Source organism: Lactuca saligna, chromosome 4 (genome assembly GCF_052625555.1).
Source record: "Lactuca saligna cultivar CGN05327 chromosome 4, ASM5262555v1, whole genome shotgun sequence".
Classification (NCBI taxonomy): domain Eukaryota; kingdom Viridiplantae; phylum Streptophyta; class Magnoliopsida; order Asterales; family Asteraceae; genus Lactuca; species Lactuca saligna.
In genome coordinates, this window is record NC_136420.1 from 71,374,066 (window position 1) to 71,388,327 (window position 14,262).

Sequence of the window (14,262 nt, forward strand, 5' to 3'; positions counted from 1 at the left end):
TTTCTTGCATTTGGGATAAAATCCTAATTACCAAAGCTTTTAGCAAATAATCACCACAAAAAACCAAAATAGATTGTTTTACCTGTGATGCTTGTGATCGTTGTGGTGATGGTTGCGACAGCTTTGAAATCGGCAGGAGAGCAGAAGGTTTATGGTTGATGCCTCTGATATGGCCATGTCGCTCTCCTAATACTTTCTCAAAAGCAGCTCTTTCTTGAGCGGGTGTTAACTCACTTTCACCTTCGGTTTGTTCTAAGATCTCTTCGACTAACTGATTCTGTAACTCCCAAAAGTGAGTAACAATTAAGCATAAATAAACATTTAATTATATGATAAAATTATAACTAAATACTTACAACTTGTTGTTCCGCCTCAGTAGTAACAAATACACCATCGTTATCGTTATGAGCTTTGCTAAACGTTTCCACTCTCTTAAAGTTCTGTTTAACTTTAATAATTAGATTATATTTTAAATAAATAATTAAATGTATCGTACGTTACCTTCTTATAGCAAGTACTGGTATACAAGCTCGACCCCCCACATTTCACATTTGTTTTCATTTGATGGAATTTTTTGTTCCTGTCTGAAGCAATTTTGTGTTTGTCTGTTTGGAAATACTCAACTGTTTTTTTCCAGTTATCAACATCCATACCATCTGGAGGGTTGGATAATGCTCTCGGGATATCTTCATACCCTCCGACTAACATAAAATATTATTTGCGTCAACTTTACGTTCTTGATAAACTTTTAACAAAGCTGCTTGAAAACACTCTATCAACATATTTGCTTGTACATCCTGGTACACCTGATCCAAATCAAACTTTATCTACAAAAAAAAGTTAACCATGTAAAAACCAGTTATAGTTAACCATATTAAATAATTTTCAATAAATAATTACCCCTAAATGTTGTATTACGACGTCCTTTATTGCAGGAGAAATTTTTTACAAGTTCATTTATCAAAAGGGACCATCTGCCACATTGTTTTTCCAACTTCTCGTGAAAACATGTCTTTCGGCTCTCCTACGGGATAAAATGTTATATCCCTATCATATTCCATGTTAATCGGTTTGCCCTGGTTCCGTAAGAGTGCATTTTCAACCTTTATATTTTTGGCTTTGCCTCAAACTTTCTTGCATGCATGTTGCTCAACTACAAATATAATTAAAAATTATTAGAAACGATATTTAATTTATAATAATTGAATAAAAATAGTAAATAAAAATTCATAATAAGACTTACGGTCCGGCTCGTGATAACCAACGCCTCTACCACATGGGAGAGGTGGGTCCTCAGCTCCATCATCCCCATGTCCACGACCCATAACAACAGCCATGGTATACACAAACAAAATCCATATTGACATCATTTCCTGAAAAATTATATGATATACAAATAATTTTTTTTATTACAAATACACATTACATAGAAATAAACATTTACATAGGAATAAACATTTCTATTTAAACTAGAAATCAAAATAAAGTTCATATTACAAACACGTATTACATAAGAACTATTCTAATCAGAATCTTCCTCATATCCTTCAGTGTCTTCTGCGGTATCATAATCAGAATCGGTCTCATCGTAATCGGTCTCGCAATCAGAAACATCATTGACTCTACCGGTTGGCGGAGGAACTTCAGTTGCACTTTCAACATCAACAATGACTCTAGGAATGTTTTAAAAGTACATTCTGAAATCGATAAAAAGTGGAGCATCGGATGAAGAGATATTTGATGTACATCGACATTGTGTACATTTTCATGTGAGCCATTGTCAACATTTTGGACACAAACATCGTTCGATGGTAGATCCCAAACACTTCGATGATTAACATGCTCGACAACAAACCAATATTTATTGTTTGGCTTTATGATGTAGAACACTTGTTTGGCTTGTGAAGCATATATGAGTTGATCATCTTTGTATGTTTCGCATCGTGTGTCGATACTGGTGAAATTATCAGTAGAAATAACTCTTGTTCAAGTATCAAACCACTTGCAATGAAATAGTACAGTTGAATAATAATGTGTATACCTTAACTCTATAATCTCTTCTAACTAGCCATAATATTTCTCGCCTTTCTCACCCACTGCTAAAACCTCATAGTTTTGTGGTATTCGTTGTGCGTCACGACTAAGTACCATAAACCTAACACCGTTGACTATGCTTGTGGTGTAAGAATAAGAATTCATTTGCGGACCCATTACAAAAGCCAACAACTCTTTGTGGAATTCTGGGGAGTTTTCTATTTTCATTTGATGAACCTAGAAATTATAAAGTAACATGTATTATGTATTTGTTAGATCAATGAAACAGATTTGTTTATTAATTTATATTACATTTTCACGAAACCAATTACAAAATTCTCTCTTTTCATCACTTTGGGGATGTTCAAATTTGAATTTCATATGTTGATGACCAAAAGATATAGATTTAAAAAGATAAAAAAAGAAGGATGAAAGTTAGAGATAAGATTAGTTACAACTATTCAATACAAACCATTCCATGTTATGCATTTTTGTTAGATTAAGAGTTTTGATTTGAGTTATGCTGGTCGGTCGACATTTAGACTCAAACATCCAAAACTTTGTTTTTTCAATGACAACATCTTCATTTCTTTCCGGAGATTGAATTGATTCTTTACATCTCAAAGGTACATCAAACAAAATGATAAAGCTTCTTCAGCAACATAACCCTCAACTACAGAAGGTTCCGGCCTCACCTTGTTTCTGGCAGAATTTTTTAGTTTTTTCATATACCTTTCGAAGGGAAACATCCATATCATACATATCGGGCCTCTGGCAATCGCTTCATCAGGTAAATGCAAAAGTAAATGAACCATAATGTCAAAAAATGTTGGAGGATAAATCAAGTCTAACTTGTACAAGATTGCAATAATGTCTACTTTTGCTTTCCTCATATCCTCCACCTTCAATGTTCTGGAACAAAGTTGCTTGAAAAATGTACAAAGGTCTACAATAGGTGTATAAGTGTATTTGTCTAACAACCCTCTTACTCCAATTGGTATCAAACGTTGCATAAGAATGTGGTGGTCATGCGCTTTCAACCCAATAATGTTAGTATTGGTATCGTTCACTTTCTTACTGATGTTAGAACCAAACCCATCCGGCAGTTTAACATCTTTTATAAATTGACAAAAGAGTTGTCGACTATATTTCATGAAAGATTATCTTGCATGGGGTCTATGAAACTTGTCACCATTTTTATGCAACCATTCATATCTACGAATGTTTAGAATTCTCATGTTCTCTCGTGCATTTGATGTGTCTTTACTTTTATTCTTCATTAGAAGAGTACCTAACAAACTTTCGTGCACTCCAACCTAATAGACTACTACGAGCTGGCCAGTCATTTATTGTCCACAACAACATATATCTCATTGTGAAGAATGTTTTTGTCATTGTATCTTTAATATATACACCTGAGTTCTACAAATGTTTAAGCTCTTCCACCAACGACCTATGGAAAACATCCATATCCTTACCAGGAGCTTTTAGGTTGGGAATCAACAAAGTCAACATGAATGTTGACTCTTTCATACAAAGCCAGGGTGGCAGATTGTATGTGGTGAGTATGACTGGCCATGTGCTATGTGGATTACACATGTTTCCAAATGGATTGAAATTGTCAGCTGAAACACCTAAGCCTACGTTACGAGGTTCATTCGAGAAGTCGGGGTATTTTTTTTTTTTATCAAAATCTTGCCAATTTTCCCCATCAACAGGATGTCGCATCACACCATCTTCTGAACGTCCGATACTATGCCAAATCATATTTTTGGTAGTGTGCGTCGAGCAATATAAACGTCGTAGTCTACGGGTCACAGGAAAATACCGTAACACCTTATGAGCTACTTTCTTAGCCTTGGTGTTTTTATCGATCCATCGACTCTCTTTACAAATGGGACAAACTTGCAATGAATCATGTTCTTTCCAAAATAGACAAAAATCGTTTTTGAACACATGTATCGACTCATACCCCGGACCAATAGACTTCAATTTCTTTTTGTCTAGATAATGTGAAAGGGGAACCTTGTTGCCTTTGGGAAATGCTAATTGCAAGAACTTAAGGAGTTGATCAAATGAAATATCAGTCCATTTGTTGTTCACCTTGATATGCATTAACTTTGCTAGAAACTCAATGGAAGAATAGATGCAACCATGATACAATTTAGTTTCCTCTTCTTCTAACAACTGTGCAAATCATCATCCACACTGCTACCCCTTTTATTCAAGGTTCCTTCATTAAGGTTGGCATCATTTTCTCTCGACTCCCACATAACATCATCGATTAAATCAGTCATTTCGTTATTTGGCAAGACGACTTGAGGAATAAAAGATTCACCATGATAGATACAAATTTTGTACGACTTACTGAAACCATTTATAAATATATGGAGTTCTACTGTAGTCGGGTACTTGAAGTAACGGTTATCACATTTTTCACACGCACATCTGATTTTACCATTACTATCAAGGTGTGACTTGGACTTCTTGATAAAAGCTCTGAGTCTTGCTTGGAACTCGGGATGGTTTCGATATGGATTAGTAGTCTAGCTTTTATCAATAGACATGATGTTGCTGAAACATAATTTTGGGTTTAGAGTTTAATATATAGAATTAACATTGTTTTTTTTTTTTTTTTTTTTTTTTTTTTTTTTTTTTTTTTTACATTTTTCGCACGCACAAATATACTCATGATTATTGAAAAAAAATTGTTTGTTTATTTTAATATGTTTAGCAATTAGTTTTTAATGAATAAAATATTAAATAAAGATAAAATAATAATTTGGTATATCCATAAAGAAAATTTCTTACTATTGGATCTTTTTATATTATTTTTTTATTTATAACAATTTTTTTCAATTATAGCATTGTATTTTAAAAAATTATATTATGTTGTTGTGTTGTTCTTTTTTTACCATTGATATTAAAAAAATATATAAATTTTTTATTTATAACATTGTATAAATATCTTGCAAGATTATTAAGTTATTTTGAAGATTATAAGTTAACTATAGAACTTATTGGTTAATTTGGGGTTAGCTTGTGAACAAACTAGAAACTTTCTAGTATTTGTATATAATTATTTGTATATAAGTTTTTAAAAAGGTTTTAAACTTTCTAGTATTTGGTATATCCATAAAAAAAACATTTCTTACTATTGTATCTTTTTATATATTTTTTTATTGAAAAAACATCATAAATGGTCCCTGTGGTTAGCTAAAATCTGAAGTTTAGTCCCCATGGTTTAAAAACCTCATAGATGGTCCCTGTGTTTTCAAAATGTTTGATGTTTAGTCCTTTCTACTAACTCCGTTAACTTTGTTCGTTAACTGAAGGGTATTTTCATCATTTTACCACCACAGGGACCATTTATGATGTTTTCTCGTATTAAAAAAAAAGAAAAAATTAAACATAATTAAATATATAAAAGGTCTCTCTCTCTCACTCTCACTCTCTCTCTCACACACACACACCCACTCTCTCTCTCTCTCTCTCTCTCTCTCTCTCTCTCTTTCTCCTTAAGAATGTGGAAACTGGAAAGCCTTGAATCAACCATCATAGCCTACATTTTGTGATTGACTTCTTACACACCACCTATGACGAACGCCATATCTACCACCACCGACAACCACCTTCATACCCACTACCACCGGTGACCATTCTTACACACAAATCTCAAATCAAGGTCCATTGTCTACATCTACAACACCAAATCTGACACTGAAATGATAGATCTACAACATCAAATTCGAGAGAAGAGGGAAGGATTCCGATTGTAGATTTGGGTAAGATCCATTGCTTGCAAATGGATGGCTTGATTTCTACAAATTAAGTGGCTTTAACTCTAGGTATAGCGGATGAGTGGTGTTTGGTTGTAAAAGTTTTCTTCTTGTTCACTTGTTCTTGTTTTATTTTCTGATTCAATTTTAGTACGTGTTCTTTTTTTTTTCTTGTTCGTCAACGGATGCAAATGTGATTAATCAGCAAACTCAACCCAAAACTAAGCTTTGATTACAAATCCAAACCCCATGGTAGTTTTCAGAAATCAAATTCAAATGAAGGCTTCAAGTCGGTATTGAACTTTATAAAAAGTGGGGGTTTTATTGAAAATAGAAGATAGGTTAATGATTCAACTTCAAGTAAAGATAAGGTTCTGGAAATGATTTATGGGTTCTTGCTTAGGTTGTTAACGAATGTCAAAAAAAAATAAAAATCATGGGCCTTGCTTCATGTGGTGCATCAGATATGCAATGTTACTGTTTGCACTTCCTTCAGTGGATATAGGTTCAAAGGGATCAATTGTGATGGTATTCTGCCCCATCCCAAACCGACCTCATCTTCTTTGTTTGAATTTCTATGGCAACGATGGATTGTCGTAGTAGTGGTGGATTTGATAGACAATATAGAATTGATGTTCTTAGTCTTCTTCACCAATGCATAACTCATTTTAATGGGGTAGAGAGAGATAGAGAGAGAGAGAGACCCATTGGATATTAAATTTAATTATTTTTTCTCTTTTAAAAAAATAAATAAAAGAAAACGTCATAAAAGGTCCCTCGATAGTTAAATGGCGGAAATACCCTTCATTTAACGGTAAAAGCTAACGGAGTTAGTAAAAAGAACAAAACATCAAAAGTTTTGAAAACACAGGGACCATTTATGAGGTTTTTAAACTACAGGGACTAAACTTCAGATTTTGGGTAACTATAGGGACCATTTATGATGTTTTTTCTTTTTTTATTTATAACATTTATTTTCAATTATAGCATTGTACTTTAAACAATTATATTATGTTGCTGTGTTGTTCTTTTTTACCGTCAATATATATATATATATATATATATATATATATATATATATATATATATATATATATATATAAGGTTATTTTGTTTAAAGTAATTATTATATTATTGTATACATAAATATGGGCCAATCATTTTACTTATTTTAAGAAAGTGATTAATACATATTATTGAATTAAAAATAATCGAAAAATACCATCTAATTTAACTAGAATAGTATTTTAGTCAATTAATATAGATTTAATAAAGGAAATCTGCATATTTTAAGAGATCATAGATTCTATTACTTTTTAAAATCCGATTTTACGAATTATAAGGTTTTTATTTCGGACATTCTGATAGAATATGTTTGAGTAAGTTCAAAATTAAAAATATTCTTAAACCATAAAATAATAAAAATATTCTTGAACGTAATTTTTGATAATGACTTTAAAAAATTCTTGTAGATAACAAAATTCCCGAGCCATCAATTGAAGAATTAAAACAAAAATTACATTAATTCTTATAGAATACATGTCACAATTGCTAAGAATTGCATTTATTATTAAAGAATAAAACTAAAAAACTTTCAAATCGGGAAAAAAACATCAAAATCTGTAATATACAATAATAAATTCTAAAAGAAGAATATTGCTATGAAACACTTTCAATTTTGTTTTCCGTTCTTCAAACATCAACTTCTTCAAGCATCAACTTCTGTGAAAACAAATCAAATTGTAGTTTAGAATCCAATAACACATTAGCAAATGATAAATAAAAAACAATATTTGTTTGGAAAAATATGCGGACTTGTTAACTGCACCAAAACTAATAACCAAAAATTATAGAACATGTATAATCAATGATAAAATATCCATATTCCATTCAAACAGAATTAGAATTCATGTTTCCATTCCGATAGAATTTGAATTCGTGATTCCATTCCGATAACACTAGAATTGTATAAAATACACAAACCACTTAGGGTGCGTTTAGTTGCGGAAAAATGGGTCGTTTTCCGGAAAAATTTTCCAAAAAAATGAGAATTTTGAAAACGCGTTTAGTTCGTCTATTTTTCTAAATTTTTCACGGAAAATGAAAATTTCCCGTTTTCTAAAATTACAAAGAAGTTGGAAAAATTTGCAAAACTAATAATCATTGTTTTTCATATTTTTCTAATTCCAAAATTTTTCTATAAACACACACCCACTCCACCCCATCCACATCTACATACCCTCACCCACACACCCACACACATACATACCCACCCATACACACACCCACCCGCACACACACACACAAACCAACCCACAAACACACACACACACACACACACCAACCCACACACACACATACATACCCACCCACCCACACACACTCACCCACAAACACACACACATATACATACATACCCGCACACACACACACACCAACATACCCACCCACCCACACACACACACCCACAAACACACACATACACACCCCCCCCACACACACCCACCCACCCGCACACACACATATACATACATACCCGCATACACACACACACACACACCAACATAACCACCCACACACATACCCACAAACACACACATACATACCCACACACACACACACACCCACCCGTACACACACACACACACACCAACCCACACACATACACATACATACTCACCCACACACACACCAACCCACAAACACACACACACACATCCATACACACCAACTCACACATACACACATACATACCCACCCACACACACACACCCACACGTACCCCCACACCCACCCTCACAGACACACACACCCACACACACACAAACCTACACCTACCCCCACAAACACACACAAATATATACTCGCACTCCCACCCACCCAACACCACCACGACAATCACCGACCTACCATCACCACCACCACCACCACTAACCTGTCACTAGCACCACCACCACCGCTGCTGTCACCATCACCACCACTGACACAATTGCCACCGCCACCACCATCGCCTATCATCACCGTCACCGCCCCCACCCACACCCTACCACCGCTACCGTTTTTTAAAAATGAAAACCGATAGAAAAATACACATCTAAACACGTTTTCTAATTTTCTAAAACTGAAAATGAAAAATGAATAAGTTTAACTAAACGCGTTTTCTAAATTTTTCAATGAAAAATGAAAACGGAAAACGAAAATCGAAAAGGGAAAAAAAAACAAAAAATGAAAATTGTTTTTCCGTAACTAAACGCAGCCTTAGGAATTTGAATTCGTGATTCCATTGTAATAAAATTTGAATTCGGTTCTCTCTAAACTATAATTGTAAGGAGCTTCATCCCAAGGGTTGAAATGAGAATACAGATTATACATGCATTACAAATTACTACTACTAAAAGAACCAACAAGAAAGCACCCAACATATATAGATGACAAAACTCACACCCTCTATAATTTAACTAAAATAATAGAAAATATACCAATCAATACAAATGTAAAGTTTTAAAACCAACTCACCTTTCTGGTGCAGTTGAAAACAACTCATCAACCTCAGATTCTTGTAGAGCTCCATCGTAGCAGGTCTAAACGTTTAAATTTGAGATATATGAATAAATTGGAGTTGAATACAATCGTATAAATTTGAAAATTAACTAAAGTAGTTATGAAGAAAAGATCCACGACGTATAAGAAAATAAGTTAGAATAAAAAGTAAGAGAAATACTTCTATTGTTAGAATTGAACAAACTGAAAATCCCCACCACGAAGTCCACAACTTCACCAGTCAAGTCAATACTCTATACTATCACAACCATTAAGAGATTATTCCCAGTATTGGATATGATTTACTAAATGTAATATTGAAAGAAAAAAAAAGACTAAAAAATAACATGGAATTTATTTGAAGTTAATAGGAGCATAACCTGGTCGAGAGCTTTTCTAGAGGGAACATGTAGATTCTCCTTTCGTGCTCTTCAACATCAATCATGAAGCCACAAAACCCTAGAGAGAAAAAGAGGAATTGAGATGAATCAGAAGGGAACTCAGTAAATGGACACATAAAGGGAACTCATCGACTCCTTTCTTCTTCATTTATGCCTTCAATCTTCCCAAACCTCTCGCACTCTTTCCATAATCTCCTGGTAATCCTCTTCCGTTGCTGATTGGGACGAATTCAATGAATCAGACGCCGATTGAGGGTGGAGATGTTTTACCGGCGGCCATAACAACGATAGAACTTATTGGTCAATTTGGGGTTAGCTTGTGAACAAACTAGAAACTTTCTAGTATTTGTATATAAGTTTTTAAACAATTTTATAATATTTTTTTATGTTCTTTTTCCAATTATAACAATAATTTATTTTTATATGTTTAGCAATTACTTTTTAATAAATAAAAAATTAAATAATGAAAAATGAATAATTTGGTATATCCATGAAAAACATTTCTTACTATTGTATCTTTTTATATTTTTTTTTGTTTATATATATATATATATATATATATATATATATATATATATATATATATATATATATATATATATTTTCAATTATCATTGTACTTTAAACAATTATACTATGTTGTTATGTTGTTCTTTTTTACCGTTGAGATTAAAAAAGTATATTTTTTATTTATAACATTGCATAAATATGTTGCAAGATTATAAGTTAACTATAAAACTTATTGGTTAATTTGAGGTTAGCTTGAGAACAAACTAGAAACTTTCTAGTATTCATATATAAGTTTTTAAAGAATTTTATAACATTTTTTTTGTGTTTTTCTTCCAATTATAACAATAATTTATTTTTATTTTTTTCAATTATAGCATCCTATTTTTACCAAAACCACATACTTTGACATAATACATAAGAGCATGAAATTCACATACTTTCACATACATATACCACATATAAGCCAAATACAAATACATTCACATACACACATAATAACATCCTAGTTAAACAAAATACACATACTTTCACATATATAGATAATAACATCTTATTTATACCAAATACACAAATTTCACATTCATTTACCACATTTACAACAAACATACACACATTCACATACACACACAATAACATCCTTCTTATAACAAACACATATAATTTCACATATATAGATAATAACATCATATATACTTCTACCAAATACTCATATACCACATATATACATCAAATTCACATAGATTCATACAAATATCAAATATACATACATATGACAAATTTCACATAATTGATACAACTACACATAGCCTGCAATTAAACTCAAAATTCACAATAAATTGAAATAATAGAACCTATAGTGGCGGAAATCAACGAATATGTCGCTGGAAAAATTGGTCTTCACCCGAAAACACCCTCACCCGTAAACCCAAAGACAACACTACCAAAAACACTGAAATTGAAAAATAGTTTGCAATTAATCATTAAATACAGCTAGAAATCGAAGTTAACATGCAAACACAGAGATATAAGAACTTCAACTTACCTTTCTTCTTGAGATGGAGCTAGAAATCAAGACTTAACCCGTTTAATTAAAGCCTAACAACCCTTGATCACTAATCTCACAATGTGGGGAGATATCTTGTTGGAATCAAGCTAGGAATCGGTAGCAAAATGGGGCATCGATTGGAAGAGTAGCAGTGTCACAAGGAAGCCAAAGAGTAGATTGCGTCCGTTTTTTTCTTTTTTATTTGAGATAGCCTTTAGCGGTGACATTTAAGGCTTTACCGACGACAATAATCAACAACATCGACTATCTGTAAAGAAGGGTACCGCATCTTTTTTTAGATCACTATTACCGGCGACTTGTTTAGACTTTTAGCGGCGACATGAATGTCACAGGTATTAGGTTTGTGTGGATAAGATGCCTCAACCGTTGGATTAGATACTCGATTGAACGGATGAGATCTATCAGAGGGGAAAAATGCGGATTCGAGTGAGAAGCCTTTACTGGTGACAAGGGCTTTTAGCGGCGACTCTAGTAATTATCACCGCTAAAAGTCTTTGTCACCGGGAAACGCATAGTTTCTTGTAGTGTTATAATACCTCAGTGAAAATAAGACCATGCTCATATGCTATATCATTACTGTCAAAGAATTTCACTATGATGTTTGAAATTGATGTCTCACATGGTTCCGCCCGCCTACCTATAGATGTTCCCTCCATTGATGTTGTGTGGGAAGATTCACATTGCAATTGCAACAAGTGGCGGATCTAGAAATATAAAGTAGGGTATGCGAAAATCATAGATTATTTTTTCACCAATGCCATATTACACATACAACAAATCGTTTGTAATTAAAAAATAAGACTAGAATTTTTTTTTTACTATAACAATAAAAATTATATAAGCAATGTTTTCTTGAAACAATAAGATACATAAAAGTAGAATACAAGAAATGATAAAATCAAGGTTATTATATCGAAATCTTATTTATTATCATTTTATACTCTATAAAATATTTCTCATACATTATATTAAAAAGGCTTTATATATAAAAGATTTCTAGAAGTTAAAAAGGAAATGAATAAATCTTTTTAGATAATAATTTCAAACTTTAGAGCCACATCGTCAAAATCATAAAAAAGGTTGATACCTACATAAAAGATTTAAAAGAAAAAATGTCAGATTTTGAATAATAAAATATGTAACATTTAAAAAATATTTTAAAGTGATATGAAAGAATTTTGAAATACAATGTTAACGGATAAGATTTGTGAAAACTTGGCAGATGCAATGTTTTAAAAACCGGTTTTTTAATTGAACCGGTCGGGTGATGTTTTCCGGTTCAAACGGTTTAATCGGTTCAACCGGATGGTCAAACCGGTTCTATATTTGTATATGTTTTTAATTATCCTGCATACATTAATTACAAAACTTGTCATCTTTTTAGTATTACAAACGTAAATAGAATGCTAACATATAAAAACAATCATTATAAAAATCAAAATCAAACAAAGAAGCCAAAACAAACACAAAAATCCAAAAATATCCGGTTCAACCCGGTCCATTTCGGTTCAATTCAGCCGGTTGAACCGGTTTTTTACCAAAACCGGCCGGTTCAATCCGATCAGCAAATCATTATAAAACCGATCCAAATCGAACCGCCCTCACCTCCGGTTCCCGGTTCGAACCGATTTTTAAAACACTGGGCAGATGGTTTATTTCTAAATATGATGCAATTAGAAGTCTGGTATCACAAAAGATATATGCATAGCTTTGCCACCAAATGAAACTAGTGGGTATGCATGTATTAATTTTAAGGTATGCAAACATAATATTTAATACATAGTTTATTTATTTTCTACAAAAATCAACATATGTATGAAAAAATTAAGGGTATGCAAACATAATATTTAATACATAGTTTATTTATTTTCTACAAAAATCAACATATGTATGAAAAAATTAAGGGTATGCATTTGCATACCCTTGTTATGAACTAGATCCGCCAACAACAATTGGCCAACGGCGGGAAGAACTGTAAATCATCATGAGCCATGGTAAACATCCATTTCCAATAAGATAGAAAAATTCTTTGACACGAAAGGTATAGTGGTATAGATGGTGGAAATGATTTCATCATTCCATAAGGCCATGTCAGAAGTAGTGAAAATTTAATGCAGTTGGTCTTTTATCAGGTGTAACATGTAGTTGTTAAAAGAAATCATCTTGTTGGAAAGTAATTTATGGAGATAAAATTAGGACAATTTGGGGAACAAGGAATTAATAACAAACACTATTAACACTTTCAGATTGTATACAACTTCACAAAATCGAAACACATAAAAGTTAAGATTTTGCACCTTTTGAAACTGATCACACGATTATAGGAGTTTTTTTTGGTTGTGTTTCTAAAATTGTATTAAACAACTAATAATATTATTTTCTGGTTGAGAGCTGTATAATTAAAAAATAATGATAAGAATTCATACGCATCGGGTACTATACTTATTGACCATTCCCATTGATGACCATTTGATTGGTTGGTTATAATAACTAATTTAAGAGAAAAAAAACGGGAATACATATACTTGGTCACATTTAGACTTGAGGAAATAGCCCTGGTGGTGAAAATATGATTAAAACTAACGAGTGTCCAACTTGAATGATGTGACAAAATGAATGGGTATATTTATTTTGGTATCGGTTTAGGTTGTCAATAATACAATCTAGGGCAATCTTCTTATTGTAGACTGCAGACATTTGGTCCACCTCTTCTGCCGCAGAGGCTTGTAGATGTGGTCCGCAGACTTCAGATATTTTGGCTTCAAAAAAACAAACAACACCTTAGTCTTTTCGAAATCCACATGAAGCAATTTTCATATACTTTAAGATGTTTGTTGCTCATTGTTTTCATTTTGTTTTTCATGATCATAAAATGAAATTTTGTTTCACATTTCTTTTTCAAATACATAGACATTATACGGAATATTAACAA

The 14,262-nt window shown here is 32.5% G+C and overlaps 1 long non-coding RNA gene across 1 annotated transcript; it reads right to left on the reverse strand.

Annotated features, from left to right (window-relative positions):
• Positions 1 to 7,309: 7,309 nt before the first annotated feature.
• Positions 7,310 to 10,097, reverse strand: LOC145038609 (uncharacterized). The gene is made up of 3 exons (XR_013679459.1): positions 9,535 to 10,097; positions 9,330 to 9,394; positions 7,310 to 7,535 (listed from the first exon to the last, which is right to left on the reverse strand). It is a non-coding gene; the product is annotated as an uncharacterized LOC145038609 (long non-coding RNA).
• Between the last annotated feature and the right edge of the window lie 4,165 nt (positions 10,098 to 14,262).